We start from the raw sequence: 15,917 nt of genomic DNA, 5'->3' as shown, positions 1-15,917 counted from the left end.
GCATCCATTCAGCAAACGGGGCGAACATAGTTACCTTAATGAAATGTAGAAAGGCAAAGACAAATACCGGAAAATGCAAGCAATCAAACGACACAATAACTTATTGCTTGTAGACTGTCATCAACATATTTACAATTTCATTAGCAAAAAAGTTATACTCTGTGTCACCAGGGCCACAGTGGGCCAAACACTTGGCAACAGTTGTGGCACAATCCAGTTCCTCACTGCCTTGCCATGTTTTCACATAACAACAACGTGAAGCAAGCTACTTTCCCCCAATCTCAGCACACACCTCCTCACTGTAATCTAGTCAGGCGAACTCTGAGAACTGCCGCTGCTTGCCAATAGCAAAACCAACAGCAAAACTACCCACAAAAGCAGACATCACTCGGTCCTCTCCCCTGTCTTGCCATAACCAAGCTCTCCACCGTTAATCACTATTAGCTGCCATCTTCTCATCGACACCGACAAGAAGATACCACCCGCTGCCCCAGCTCGATAGCGTCCGTGTTACAGCCGGCCATGCCCCATACTGGCCGTTGCACAATATTGCTCCTATGTTCACGTTGCTCGCGGTTCCACGGCGCTCCCCGCTTCAGCGTTTGTCTTCCTTGGTGGCTATACAGCTGATTCTCACTGTTGTATACTACTTCGTATACAGTGGCGTGGAGAGTTGGGCTACACAGTGGTGCGGTCACTGTCGCTGTTGATCTGGACAGGAGTGGAACTCATTAGCGAACAAATTAACATAGTAAATAGACGATTTACTTAACTTTTATGTCTCCAAGCGTACGAAGACACATTACATATTATACAGCAACAAATGGGGTCCAGCGTAAACACTAGTAACAAGCATTAAGCGTAGTTTACACGACGACATTGTGTTGCGCCACTTGTCGACTGGAATGAGTTTCATACTTGACTATAGACACGGCGACACCAGTATACAATTCAGTTTCGTCGTTTTGTGGGTCCCTGAGTCGTGTCTAAAATAAAAGTTTAGACAGCTGCATGTCGCACAAGTTGTGATGGAGTTACAGCTTGTTGCGTGGAATCGCTGCGTAAGGAAAAAATGACAAATGTGTTTCGATTCCTGACTGGATGAAGAAAAGACGTTAGCTCGGTTGCTTAGCATCCTTGCTGAAATAAATTATAAAAGAAGATCCAAGAAGTTCTTTTAACTATCTTAGAATGTTACCAGAACTGTACACGTTTCTTCTAAATAATGTTAACTATGCGATAAGGAATAAAGGTACTGTAATGCATGAAGCACTGTCGCCAGAACTGAAATTAGATGTCATATTGAGTGCATTACAATCGAGAACACTCGGCATGCTATTAGATACGGTTTTAGTTGGTGATGATGCTATTTCATTAAATCCAATAATTATTAACAGTAACAGTAATAATTATTAACATTAGCAACAATAATTACTCGAAGCAGGCCGCATTAAGAAGAGAATGGTTTGCAAACTACTCTCTTGAAGATACATCTGTACAATGGCAATGTTTCAAATTTATAAGATATGTGAATGGGCAGCACTGCAGCGACGTTTTAAATAGAAAATATTGAATAAAGAATGCAGCTTCTTAAATTTGTACAGCCTTCCCTTCTGTCAATAATATTCCTTTACAAAGATTTCGCCAACTCGAAAGATGGGATTTTAGTCTTGTAGACGAGAGTATTGCCTCAGCTAGAATTACACTTGCTTGCATTTTTCTTAATTCAATTGTATATATGTGGTGTCACCGCCAGACACCACACTTGCTAGGTGGTAGCTTTAAATCGGCCGCGGTCCATTAGTACATGTCAGACCCGCGTGTCGCCACTGTGTGATCGCAGACCGAGCGCCACCGCAAGGCAGGTCTCGAGATACGGACAAGCACTCGCCCCAGTTGTACGGACGACGTACCTAGCGACTAAACTGACGAAGCCTCGCTCCTTTGCCGAGCAGATAGTTAGAATAGCCTTCAGCTCAGTCAATGGCTACGACCTAGCAAGGCGCCATTAGTAACATTGCATGTATCTAAAGAGTCTCACTTGTATCGCCACAATCTCCAGATGTACCACAAGGATGGATTAAAGCTAAGTATTCCAGAAGCTACGTACTTTTCTTTATAGTATTCATTACGTATCCTGTTTCAGACCTCACGCACCCTGCTTTGGCTTAGCGCGTGCCTTTCGGCTTCCTCTCATTGTGTCTAGGCTGTCTTGTCTAGACACAACAATATATGCTCCTAAATCAATAAATTTTACCCTGCAGCTCAGATATTGTCAAACCATCCATGTTATGATCACACATGACGGTCTCAGCGGCAGAAATATGTTGCTTATTTTTGTAATCAGCATCACTAAAATCCCACAAACACCTATGCAAAGCATAGATATCCAAAAAGCGAACATTATTCTCCGTTCCCTACTTCATATTTCAGTTTGTCTACACTCTACGAACACACATAACCTCAAAACCCATGCAACTAGTGTCGCCATAGTTCGAACACAGCGAAAGTGTTTAGTTTCAGCAACGAGTTGCGCAAACACGAGGCGCGCATGCGAAGTGGCCCTATAGCGCAGTTCCTGCGACCTAGTGTCGCCGTGTAAACTAGGCTTTAGGCTCTCTGAGCTCAAGCACGAGCTATGGTGTCGGAGCCGCGACTAGGGGACATCTACGTAGCGTCACACAGCGGAGCGGCTCCAAGCGCATCGGGCAGTGTGGCTGCCAACAGCCATCCGATACAGTGTTTCTCGTTACGAGCGTGCAAAAATGTAACGATACGTAGAGAATGCTCCACTGAACAATTTGTGGTATGGAACCTGGAGATGGAGAAGACAGCTTAAGGAGATATGGAAGTAAGCTTGTCTACCGGTTTGTTTAGCATTATTATTTTCCAGCTTATTTGCAGCTGACATAGGTACAAGTTCACACGTACTGTACTGTTTATTTACATGCACATTCTTCATTTCCTGCAAGAAAACAAGGAGGACGAGCCTGATTTCTAGGAAGTCATGTTGCAAGTTTTGTTTACTTTAACGATCCATAATGTATCTCCACCATTGTATCGTATTTACATTTTCCCATGACAGAACGTGGTTATGAGTCAACGAGAGACCCATTCATTACTCAGTGCTATTCAGAGAAGTACAGTACAATACGATGGAGCAGTACCGGTACACATTCGCAGAACTCTCTGACATGTACATTGTGTGTCGGGAAAGGCTGCTGAAAGACTGCACAGGGAACGATTTCGTAACAGGTATCATCCGTCACGGCGAATGTTTATTTTCTCTCGATCAACGAATGCAGGGGACTGGTTCATTGTAAAGAAGAAATGAGGGACCTGACAACATGAAGACCACTCGTACACCCGATTTTTAAGAGGAGGTGCTGGGATCTGTTGCAGCGGACCCGACTACAAGTACTCGTCGTACTACACGTCAAATGGACGCTGCACATACTAGCGTGTGGCGAGTACTCCACCAACAACAATTACACATATATCACTCACACTGCGTTCTAGCAATGCTTCCGACTGACTTTGCACCAAGGGTCGCATTGCGTCAGCGGTTGCTCCAAAAATGGATTGATCGATCAGATTTCCTCCAAATCGCTCTGTTTACTGACGAGGCCTCATTTGATCGTGATGGTATTTCTAACAGCAAGAGTAGGCACGTGTGGGATGTGGGAAACCTTCACGCTGTAATGGGGTCACGACATCAAGTACGTTTTGCTGGGAATATCTTTGCCGGCATTGTATGTGACAAACTCATTCGGCCATATTTTCAACTTGGCCGTCTGAATGGCCACCTGTACTTGACGTTCGCGCAAAGAATTCTATCAGAGTTGTTGGAGAACGTACCCTTGGCTGTTGGTGCGAGGATGTGGATAACGTGACGGTGCACCGCCTCATTTCATTGTGGATGTCCGCAACCATCTCAGTGCTGTAATTCCTGGTTACTGGATTGGAAGGGGAGGTCCTATTCCATGGCCTGCGAGGTCACCTGACCTGAATACCCTTGATTATTTACTGTGGAGATATGCAATGTCACTTGTGTATGAGACCCCAGTGGATACGGAGGTAGAATTGGTTGGCACAATTGTTGCTGCCTGCGAGTGTCTCGTAACACACCAGGAATATTTGTCAGGATACGTCAGGATCTTTTTCGTCTGTGTCATGCTTACATTGAGATTGACTCCCGTCAATTTTTATCACACTTCGTAAGATACAGTACAAATGGTACGTTCATGGTATCATTGATGGTATTTGCAGTTATACAAACTATACTTCCATCGCCACTGTCACAATCAATGAAATTTTTCTGGTTTGTGACCGCATTGTCAGTACTTAAAACTCTCGACGTTTCGATCACTCTTGCCAGTGATCTTCTTCACGTTACATACTGACAAAGCGATCACGAAGCCAGAAAATTTTTTTGTGTTTGCAGTTCACTGCAAATAAAAAAGAATGTAATCCCTGACACAGCACTCGTTAAAGCCTGTGCTATGGTAAGTGAGCGGGATTCACCTTATGAGAAAGGATTTTCGCATAGATATCTACCGCGTGTACCTGAATGGTGGCAAATCAGACTTACATCCACTCTGTAATAACAATAACCCGTCAAGTAAGTTCGAAATGCAATCACACTTCAGGATGGATCAAAAGCAAACCAGGAGATGCTACCAATGTGACAATAATACGGTCGCCAGCCTAATTAGGCATTAACTGAGTTTCTTCCCTGTACAAGTTGGTATATATCCATGCAAAACAACAAGTTGTAACAATGCATAATATAGTAGAATTTTAGAACCAGAAAATCTATTGAACTGATAGTTTCACGTTCAGTACTGATATGGAAAATCATGAATACATAACACTACACTATAATGTTTACTACAAAACTTTATACTGTGTATTAATCTGATTAAAATCGGGCATAGGTTACCCTAGAAATTGTACTTTCATGCCACACACAAAATGTCAATTTTGATAAAGATAAAACACTGATAAATTTTTACTTTTATATTGACTTTATCTTTTGCTGGTCAAACCAATTTAGAACAATTCAGAATTCAAATGAATGAAAGGGGGACCCTGAAACTGTTATGATCGCTGTATTAAAAAAAAAGATTACTGAATTTATTCTTCATTCAAAATTTCCAGTATATAAGTAACCACTCTTTTCATCTTATTTACTGCTCATTTAAATGCCTTTAAATCCGTCTCGAAATAATAAACTTCATTACTATATCAATGCTAAAGTTATCTTTCGACTTCGTTAGACCTTCGCTATTCATATACTGGTTCATTAACAAAACATTTCTTTAAACACCATTCTAATATAGCTAGTTCTGCAAATAATTATTATTAACACAATTTTTAATTTTCATTTCGGGGCACTCGGCTTGCACAACATTTGGAGAGGACCCTGTCTAGGTTAGTTGTGAGGATAATTAAATGATGAAAAAGTTCTGTTAAAATTTAGATTATTATTACGCCAAACAAAAAAGTTTCACTCTCTGATCCATACGAATACAGTGCTAAAAGTTTCAACCTGCTTGTATCGATGCGGCGGTTGGCGGGCGGCAAGATGGCGAGGCACAGAGCACACATACAACCACAGCTATGGCTCTTGACATATCGGCACTTTTAATTCTTCTTAGCGTAGCGATACTTGTCCATTTAGTGCCTATGGAATTTTGCTATGCTGTGTGGGCGTTGGAACGGCATACCCGAGGCTCAGTGAAGCTATGTCTCCCAGGAGAGCCTCCTCGCTCCAGAAGGTGTTGCTCAAACCAGTGCCAAACTCCAACTACTACTGTGCCCGTTGTGCCGTGCAGTGCCCGCGCGCATTTTCCCGCGCTCACTTGCCATCCACCTTTTACCGCTCCCCTACAGACAGGGTATTCACCCGAGGTTTTGCATTCTACATATCCTAACACATTGCCTATGTATGGACCAGACGCACAGTTACAATTTTAAACATCTTACAACAGTTTCAACATCTGTTACATTTCATTTCTATTACAATATTACTTGACATATGACATAAACATTAATATCCACATTGAAACTTATTTACAGTTTTCTCAACAAAATGGCATGAAAGAAAAATAAATGAAATCAGAACATCAATTACACAAGTTTATCGTAGAATCAGATGAAAATAATTACTTATATGTACAATAGTGCAGAGTTGTTGTTGTTACAAGTACACAGTAATAAGATTTTATTCCTATTACCTTCTTAAGCTGATTTCTCCGTCCCCAGGTCCCTACCTCAAATTGTTCAGTGGAGCATCCTCTATGTCCTTACGGAAGCAACCAGTATCGCGTGACTGCTGTCAGCATCTGCCGAAAACGTGCAATTCCGTTGCCAATTTTATGACGCCAGTAGGTTGGCATCGGTAAGTGGTACGACACTCAGATTTACTGGTGACTGTTCCCCGTTGAGACTCCTTCTGCTAACCATGCCGTCGCAAACCAGATGTCGTCAGAGCTCCATACAAGGCCCCCGGATCCTCCCCACATTTGGCATCTGCCGCGGTATCCGGAGCTGGCTCAAAGCGATGTCGCAACTTCCTCCCGGCAGCGGCACCGAAGACCGCCAACTACAGTGTCGCTTGCCAGGGCAAGCCACGTCGCTACGTTCGCCCTGTCGTGGGACTCGCGCAACTGACCTGCACTGGCGCTGCCAGTAAGGTGAAATACAATCGTGCCACAAAAGTCAATTAAATGGTACACCTGCTATGATCATGTGGTTCATACAAGGCGTGTCCCTCTTGATTTTGCAATAAAATAGGAACAAAGATATTGACATTGTCACACATGGGATTTATTACTTTGCTTCCTTGTGTTCCAAGAATAATCGTCCTAATTAATTTTTTTATAGCACTGTTCAAACCATTGGTCTTTGTAAACACATTACTGGTTGTAATTTGAGTTAGCCCACATCCAATGTTTTGTGTAAGGATTCTAGTATAAGCAGCACCGGTTAAAATGTACGATTTGTACTTGTTATGTTACAAGTACTTCCGGGCGTCTAATTGATGTCTAAGCCGGTAACCATATACAAAACGTTTGGTATTTCTATAGCAAAATTGCGATATTGCGCGGTATTCAAACAAAATACGCTACTGCAATCAATAGATACATGTAAAATTATAATCCGCTGTGTAACGAATGACCCACTTATACAATAACAATTTATAAACTCAAAAGGCGAATACATGTCCCCCTTTCCAAGCAAAAAGTGTCTTATCAGGCTCTATATAGGTGGTGAAATGATATGTTTTCGTATTCTTACCTTGAAATGAAATAGGGACACCTAACAAAACGTCAATATATTTTATCTTCAACTTAAAAAAAGAAGTGAGTTCCTGGTAATGGTTGACCGTGCTGCCAAAGCCTTCCTTGGTTTTGCGGAAATACCTTGTTGCATACGTTTCTTAAATCACTGTACGCCTGAAACTAGTACTCCGATTCTTTTTACATACGGGATGGGTATGTATGTTTCCGATTACAAGGGATTAAATGTGTTTTTTTTTTCTTTTTGTGTTCAGTAAGTTACTTGCTTTATGCAGCGGTGTCGCAAGTTGCTGCACACCTAAATAAATAAACAACTAAATAAATAATATTGCCATGTAATATTCTACATTGACAATTATTTTACGAGAAAACTGTCAGCTATCCATCTTCTTGTCTGTAACGTTACAAGTGCTGCGAACAACTTTATAGTCTCTGTGGAAGATATAACCGCCATTAGGTTATTTTCCACTGTCTATATTTTTGCCTTCACCTTTCGCAAGTGTCAAAAAGCATAAAAAATCATTAGACATGAGAGAAACGCAAGTCATTGTCAAAATATGTATCGTCGATTATGTAAACCAATATTGTCAAAAGTAAATGAGAGAACGTTTGTGTAATAGGTTAATTTACTGGCAATTGGCATAACTTATTCACTTGATGTTGTTGTATCAAGTGAATAAGTCATGCTGTCAAAAAAATAACCTATTAGACAAGTGTTCTCGCATTTACGTTTGAGCAAATCGGTTTATATAATTAGCGTGACCAAACTGGTTTACATAACCGAAGAAACATATTTTGTCGCTAACTTGGGTTCTATTCAAGTCTTATGATTTTTTATACTTTTAACAATTTCAAATAGCTTAATGCCGAAATCTAGACTGTGGAAAAATAGTTGTACAGTTAAATGGTGGTTATACATTTCAAATAGTTTTATATGACTGGCTCCACACGAGAGTAAAATCATTCACCTCCTAGTCGAAAGAGATTCGCTGCAACTATACTCATACTCATAAATTAAGGATAATGCTGACACATGGTGAAACAACGCTCTGGTGGGAAGTTTGCGGGTTTAAATCACCTTGGGGCATGATCATGCGGTGCATTTGACATGCGGTCGTCGCACGGTGGCACTGGCAGCAGTCCACATACGCAGTCACTGGAACAGTTCTCCCCAGACACACAGTCTACAGACGACTGAACAGGTATGGTTTACTCACATGGAGACCTGCAAGGTGCATTCCACTGACCCCTGGTCACAGGAGGGCCCGTAAAGAATGGTGTCAAGAATACAGTACATGGTCATTGGAACAGTGATCCCAGGTTATGTTCTTGGACGAGTCCAGGCATAGTCTGAGCAGTGATTCTCGCCGGGTTTTCATCTTGCGTGAACCAGGAACCGGATACCAACCCATTAATGTCCTTAAAGGGACCTGTATGGAGGTCGTGGTTTGATGGTGTGGGGTGGGATTATGATTGGTGCATGTACAGCCCTGCATGTCTTTGACGGAAGAACTGGTGAAGTGTATCGGTACGTCATTTTTCACCAGCATGTCCGCCTTTTCAGGGGTGCAGTGGTTCCCACCTTCCCCCTGATGGGTGATAACGTACGGCCCCAACGAGCTGCCATCGTGGAGGAGAACCTTAAAAGAGAATATATCAGGGGAATGGTTTTTCTTGCCTGTTCTCCAGCCCTAAATCCCATCGAACACGTTTGGGATGCACTCGGTCGACGTATCGCTGCACGTCATCAAACCTCTACGACAGCTCCGACAGGCACTGGTACAAGGCTATACGCCAGCAACCACTCGACCACCTGTTCCAGAGTATGCCAACCGTTGTGCGGATTGTGTACGTGTGTATGGTGATCATATCACATATTTATGCCGGGGTACATGAGCAGGAAACAGTGGCGTTTTGTAGCACATGTGTTTCGGGTGGTTGTCTCAGCTTATCACCAATACCGTGGACTTACAGACCTGCGTCGTGTGTGTTCCCTATGTACCTATGCTATTAGCGGCAGTTTTGTGTAGTGCCACGTTGTGTGGCACCTCATTCTCCAATTATACGTAATTTATGAGCATGATTGTAGTATATGAGCAAGATAACAAGACGAAGTATCAGTCAGCCCATTACAAAAGTTTACTAGTCGCAATTTAGCGCTGTACGTGGTGTAGAAATGGCACCAGCCGCACAAGTGGCTCTCCATCGCTGATGAAAGTCATGGTAGCGAAGTGATGTATACGCGGCAGTGAGTTGTATGGAATAACCGCTGTAAATGGGTCATCAAAGAGACGTGACAGAACGGCAGGAACGAGCTATCGTATTTGGATGTGGCCATGACAGCATCGCGTGTGAAGTTCTACCACATCTTCATGATGAACTTCCGTGTACAACAGCCTTGCTCACTGGGCACCATGCGTACATTCCTGATTTGACAAACACCAAGACTGGTCCAACAATCATCTTAATGTTAATCCCAAAGGGAACGTCTGGGACTATTAGGAAAGCTGGTGAAACGCAACAGCCAACATCACCGCAGTTTGGCAGCTTACGGGATCTTATCATCAGTGGGCGGCGTCACTTTGATACACCATACATGAAGCTCTTCCTCTGCGCCGTTTCCTGAAGCGATACTCCAATTCAGTTCATGTTTATTATTCTCTTTCAGGTTACATACAGGAGAAGACAAGTGAACGACCCAATCGGAATGAGAAGCACGCCCGCGGCACTGTAATTCGATTCTGCGGATACGTATCGCAATTGTCTCCCTTCGGCCTGCTGCAGCTTTCTCCTCCTCCCCAGCCGATCCGAACAACAATTTGGATCGCGTCGTTACGGCAGGCGGCCGCACAGTGGCTGGGAGCGCGCGGCTGCTCTGCGCTGATCTGTTCGCCCGTGGCCGCAGGCTCGGCGCGGCGCGGCGCGGCGCGGCTTGCTTTCCTCGCCGGCCGCCCGCCCCCGGGACTGAGATGCTCGCAGATCTCGATACAATGCACAATGGCTGCCGCGGGGAACGCCTCGCATTGTGACGACACAGCGCCTTTCCCCGCAGATCTCGCCGACCTGCTCCGCGAAGCCCTTCTTTAACGGCTCGGCTCGAATTCCTCACCACGGAGCGACTCTCCGTGCCAGATTTAATTCGCCGCAACGGCGACGGGTCGATCCAGATATCTCTCACGTGGTCTAACTTCTAGCGAATCGTAAGTAAGGTTCCAGTATCACTGCTTAAAACATTTATTGTTTAATACGACAGCTGTTTCGGAACATTTCCATTCTCCGGTACGTCTACGTTGTCCTGAAGTATATGCGAGGGTTGCCCTGAAAGCAATGCACCGCATTTTTTTTTCTCGATCGGAAACAATGCTACGAATGCGAAATGTTACGTATGTACGAGGCCTGTTCAGAAAGTAAGCTCCGATTGATTGCCAAATTGAAACCACAGTGAACATCAGAAGTGTTTTACTTGTAACAATTAGCTACACCTTTCAGCTACTTCTCTACGTAGTCGCCGTTCTGACTTAGACTTTTGTCATAGCGTTGTACCAACTTTTCAATAGCCTCATCATAGAAGGCAGCCGCCAGTGCTTTCCGCCAATTCTCCACGCTGGCCTACACCTCGTTGTCTGTGTCAAAATGTTGTCTTCAAAGGCAGCGGTTCATGTGACCAGAGATGAAACTCAGGGGGAGACAATTGCGGACTGTATTGTGGGTAATCTCACATTTCCATTTGAAAACGATGCAGGAGCATCTTCATTGCCCCTGCAGAATGCGGCTGAGAATTGCCTTGAAGAAGAAACAGCACGACAGTTATGTAATGTTAGCTGCATAGCTTCAGGCGAAATTTCTCACCAGGCCCTCGTACTTGGCGGCGGACACTATTTTCTAGACATCTTTACGCACTCACTGCGAGCTCAGAAATGAGAAGAGCGACGTGATGCTAACTGGGGTTATACTAGAGACACTACCCAACACATCTGTGCAAAGCTTTATCGGATTTTCATAGTCGTTTCTATTTCGCGACCGATCGGAGCTTACTTTCTGAACGCCCCTCGTATTATTCGAAGTCTCCAGGGTGAGCGCGCCAAGTTTCTGCCACTTCCGACAGATAGTATGACTGCAGGAAAGGTTTCAAAATGGTGTCTGTAGCTGATTTACAAACGCTTGTGCAAAGTCTATGGAGCATCTGCTGTCGACAGAAGTACAGTTAGTCGCTGAACACGGAAGGTGAGGTCATCAGAAGGCGGTTCGGCGGAGCTCCACGATTTGCATCCGTCGAGGGGACCATCGACGGCTGTCACACATGACATGATATAGCGGGCTGATGTCATTCGCGAGGATAGGAGCATTACGGCAGGAGTGGCGGAGCGGTTCAAGGCGCTTCGGTCTGGAACCGCGCGACCGCTTTGTTGCAGGTTCGAATCCTGCCACTGGCATAGATGTGTGTAATTTCCTTAGGTTGGTTAGGTTTAAGTAGTTCTAAGTTATAGGATACTGATGACCTCAGATGTTAAGTCCTATAGTGCTCAGAGCCATTTTAGTTGGCGTTACATCTGTCAATCAGCAAAGACGTGTGCATGCAAATATCCGCGCTCTTGGATATTCAAAATTGTGTGCAAGATGGGTCCCTCGGTCTCTAACGGTGGATTACAAATCGCAAAGGAAAGACATTTTTCTCGATGTTCAAAATGTTCAAACGTCTGTGAACACCTAAGGGACCAAACTGCTGTGGTCATCGGCCTCAAGATTTACACACTACTTAAACTAACTTACGCTAAGAACAACACACACACCCATGCCCGAGGGAGGACTCGAACCTCCGGCGGGAAGGGCCGCGCAATCCGTGACATGGCTCCTCAAACCGCGCGGCCACTCCGCCCGGCATGTCTTGATGTGTTGCAACGTTTTGAAGTGGAGGGGGAGACCTTCTCGTCCCGGATTGTGACAGGTGATGAAACCAGGGTTCGCCATTTTGAGCCCGAAACAAAAGACAGTCGATGAAATGGCACCATTCCCACTCCAAACAATTTAAAACAATTGCTTTCGCCGGTTAGGTCACGATCACCGTATTCTGCGACTGTGAAGTTGTGATTCTCGTTGATGTGATGCCAAGAGGCGGTACCATTAATTCAGAAGCCTATATCAACAAATTAGCAAAACTCGGGACGCTCTCTCGGCAACTACGGCGCCACAGCAACTAAGGAGATGTATGCTGCAACGCGATAACGCTCGGCCCTACACAACTCTGAGGACTTTTGTTTTTTTCTCTGCTGCCACTCTTTGTAATAACCCGTCGTCTTTGTGCATAAGCCGGCCGCTGTGACCGAGCGGTTCTAGGTGCTTTAGTCCGTAACCGCGCTGCTGCTACGGTCGCAGGTTCGAATCCTGCCTCGGGCATGGATGTGTGTGATGTCCTTAGGTTAGTTAGGTTTAAGTAGTTCTACGTCTAGGGGACTGATGACTTCAGATGTTAAGTCTCATAGTGCTTAGAGCCATTTGAACTATTTTTTGTGCATAAGACGAGTCATTTGTAACGTATGGGCTGGTCTCTTAACCGACACACAGAATTATACGACCATAATCTGTGTGTCGTTGCCCGTGTCCTACCAACATGTAGGTGGACCACTGAGTATTGATTTACAGCCATAGATACTTGTTGAAAAATGAATATACAATGATTTCACAGATAAATTATAATTATAGAGTTAAAAATTAATTTTGAAATTGAGGTATTACTTAAAGTTAATTAATAATTTTGATAGGTATGTCTCAGCATGCAAGAGTGCAGTGATAGAAATTTCCGTTTCGCTTGACTATTGTTTGCACATTACGGTTCATTTATCAAGAGTTCAGACTATAAAATGAGACAGACTTATTGCGTGCTCATACCGATTTGATACTTCCCTTGTAATCATTCAAACCTTAGCAATCTACGATGTTGTGAGTATAAAAATTAACATTAACAGATATCATATGTGTGTGAAACTTGTAACCTCCCCCTCACTTATCGACCTTAATGACAGTGAAAAATGAAACCGCGTGTACCTAATGGGAATTTTGGGAAAGCAATCGTCACCAAAGTTAACCTGTCGGTAAAGAGGGAGGAAAGGGATACATCTAAATGAAAGGAAAAATGCAAGTGAAACTGGTGGAAATTAATTTTGAAATAGGGATAAAGTTAATAAAGAAAGTAAATGTGCGGCCGTTACGTTAACAATCAACTAGCGGTAATTAGATATTTGAGATTTGGGGGAAATTACGGTCGCCAGTCCTATGGACAATTACTATAATAACTGAAAAAGAAAGGTTATTACACATATAATTAGCACTAGAAGCGTGGCAACTGAAGGTTGACACGTGTAGTGTGAAAACTGAAAGTTTGTCAGAAGTAATAAATTTCGCTACACTTAATTTAGCAAAAGAATTAATGAAACCGGAAAATCGAAAGTTAATTTAGTGACTGAAGTTAATAGTGAGTTTTCTTTCTGAAGCACATCGAAATACAGTTAGTCTTGGACTACCTCAACAATCATTTCTAAAGCTACTTGAATCTACGCAATTTAGAAAGAAGAGATTTAACTTTGAACTTGAATTAAACGATTCTGAACAATTAACAATAGTAAAATTTAGTACGTACCAAGCTGAGCTGCAGTCACAGGTAAGCTAAAATACGGTAACAAAACTCGCACTCTTAATTTGTGCTTGTGTAATCTAACTATTGCAGCCAGCTAATGCTTGAATTGAACTTTGAAATTAAAGCAGTGAAATGGAATTATGCTGGCGTTTGAATTTCAACGACACTCGGGTTCATTTCGGAAAAGGAAGTGACCCTGCTTGGCAATGCAATTGGGACAATGAGCAACAAAGGTTCATGCTAAGTTGCTGTAATTTTGCGAGGCAAATGGAACAATTTGAAAAGCTGAGGTCTGCCATACAGTTCTGAAACTTTGCGTGCTTTTAGTCTTCCTTGTTGGTTGATTGAAGGTTTGAAGCCGTCGATCGAGGAGGTGGCGACAGTCACTCATTGTCGGCCGTCGCTGTTGCAGAAGCTGGATGTTGGCGCGCCTTCTTCTCGACACGGTCACCAGGCGAAACGGGCTCTTGATGTGCGCTAGCTAATGTTTCCCGTCCGCGACACCATGTCAGAAACTATCATCGCGAGTCGAGCGCAATTACATGCTGCCAAACCCCGAAAGCGCGGCAACTCGCGGGAGCGTCACACAACACACCTGCTCCACTCGCTACTCCAGCCAGACTCCTCCAGCTCTCCCCGCGCTCCACGCGGCAGAGTTAACACTACCAAAGATCCTACACACTTTGAGTCTTCACACGACCTATCGATGTAATCGTTCGATAGCAGTTTTCCCTAGGCAAGACCCAGCGTAAAAATACAAATAATATTTACGAAACAAACCAATTATACATCGACATAAATGCATAAATATATATATACAAATAGTAAAACAATTACAATATGTAAAGACACAGAAATGTCATATATTCAGGTAACAAAAATAAGGAAAACAAATTATAGTACAATAGATGGAAATAGGAGGATATGCATTTCCGGCGTTACACATGCCCCACATTGTCTGAGGATGTTCGTGTAACGTAAACAGACTCAGAAAATGTCCAAAAAAAAAAAGAAACAGCGGAAATGCATATGCTCAAAACATCAACAAAATTTAGCATTCGCCTAATTAACCATAAACCAATTTTTAGACGATGATAATTGAGTGGAGACACTCCTAATCTTATTCCACTCTGTCATCTTGATCAAAATAAAACAGGTTGACAACATATTAAAATTCATAGATAATATAGAAAATGGTTTAGCTATTCCAAAATCGTCAAAATCCGTAACACTATCAAGAAATGGAATACTATTTACAAAATTAATCAGAGTACATGGTCATAAAAACAGGTAGATCAAAATACGCAAATTAATTAATAATTACATAGAATATACATTTTATATAACCTTTTCGTTAATAATACTCTTGCCATGAGAGTCCACTTAATGCTAAACAAGAAAATAATATTCAGCAGATCGAAAAAACCATAAATATTGACAGTACAATTCTTTCAGCTGTCCAGGAAGAAAAACAATTCCGCCTTCCGTACCCGCAAGTACAAAGAATGCCGACAGCGGCACAAGAGCCGACAGCGGCACAAGAGCCGACAGCGGCTCCGCCTCGCCAGTATTGTTGCGCCCGCCTGTGCGGCACGCTTGATCTCACTCGCCTGTGTAACGGCATTTCCAGAACGTCCGTTTCACTGAATTCTTTCGGAAAAACTCACGCCCGAGTAATCTCAAGGAGTCCCTTAATACTATCACAGTGGATAACTCAACACTGTCCATCATCACACGCATGTACTAGCCTGAAACTTAAAACAGCGTCTAAGTACATCGGCGGTGACTAATAAAACACACATTCATTAAATGTTACAGCAAGTTACAAAATCATATTTACATTCCTTAATCTACTGTGACTCAGCTGAAAACTTAAACTAGCAGCTTGGTTTTTTCAGTTGATTAGATCATGATTAAATTGATCAAAATTAAATTGATTAATCAAAATTAATTACTTATTAATTACAACTTCTTTAATGACC

The sequence above is a fragment of the Schistocerca serialis genome, chromosome 1, assembly GCF_023864345.2.
Source record: "Schistocerca serialis cubense isolate TAMUIC-IGC-003099 chromosome 1, iqSchSeri2.2, whole genome shotgun sequence".
NCBI lineage: Eukaryota > Metazoa > Arthropoda > Insecta > Orthoptera > Acrididae > Schistocerca > Schistocerca serialis.
This window is presented reverse-complemented; position numbering follows the sequence as displayed.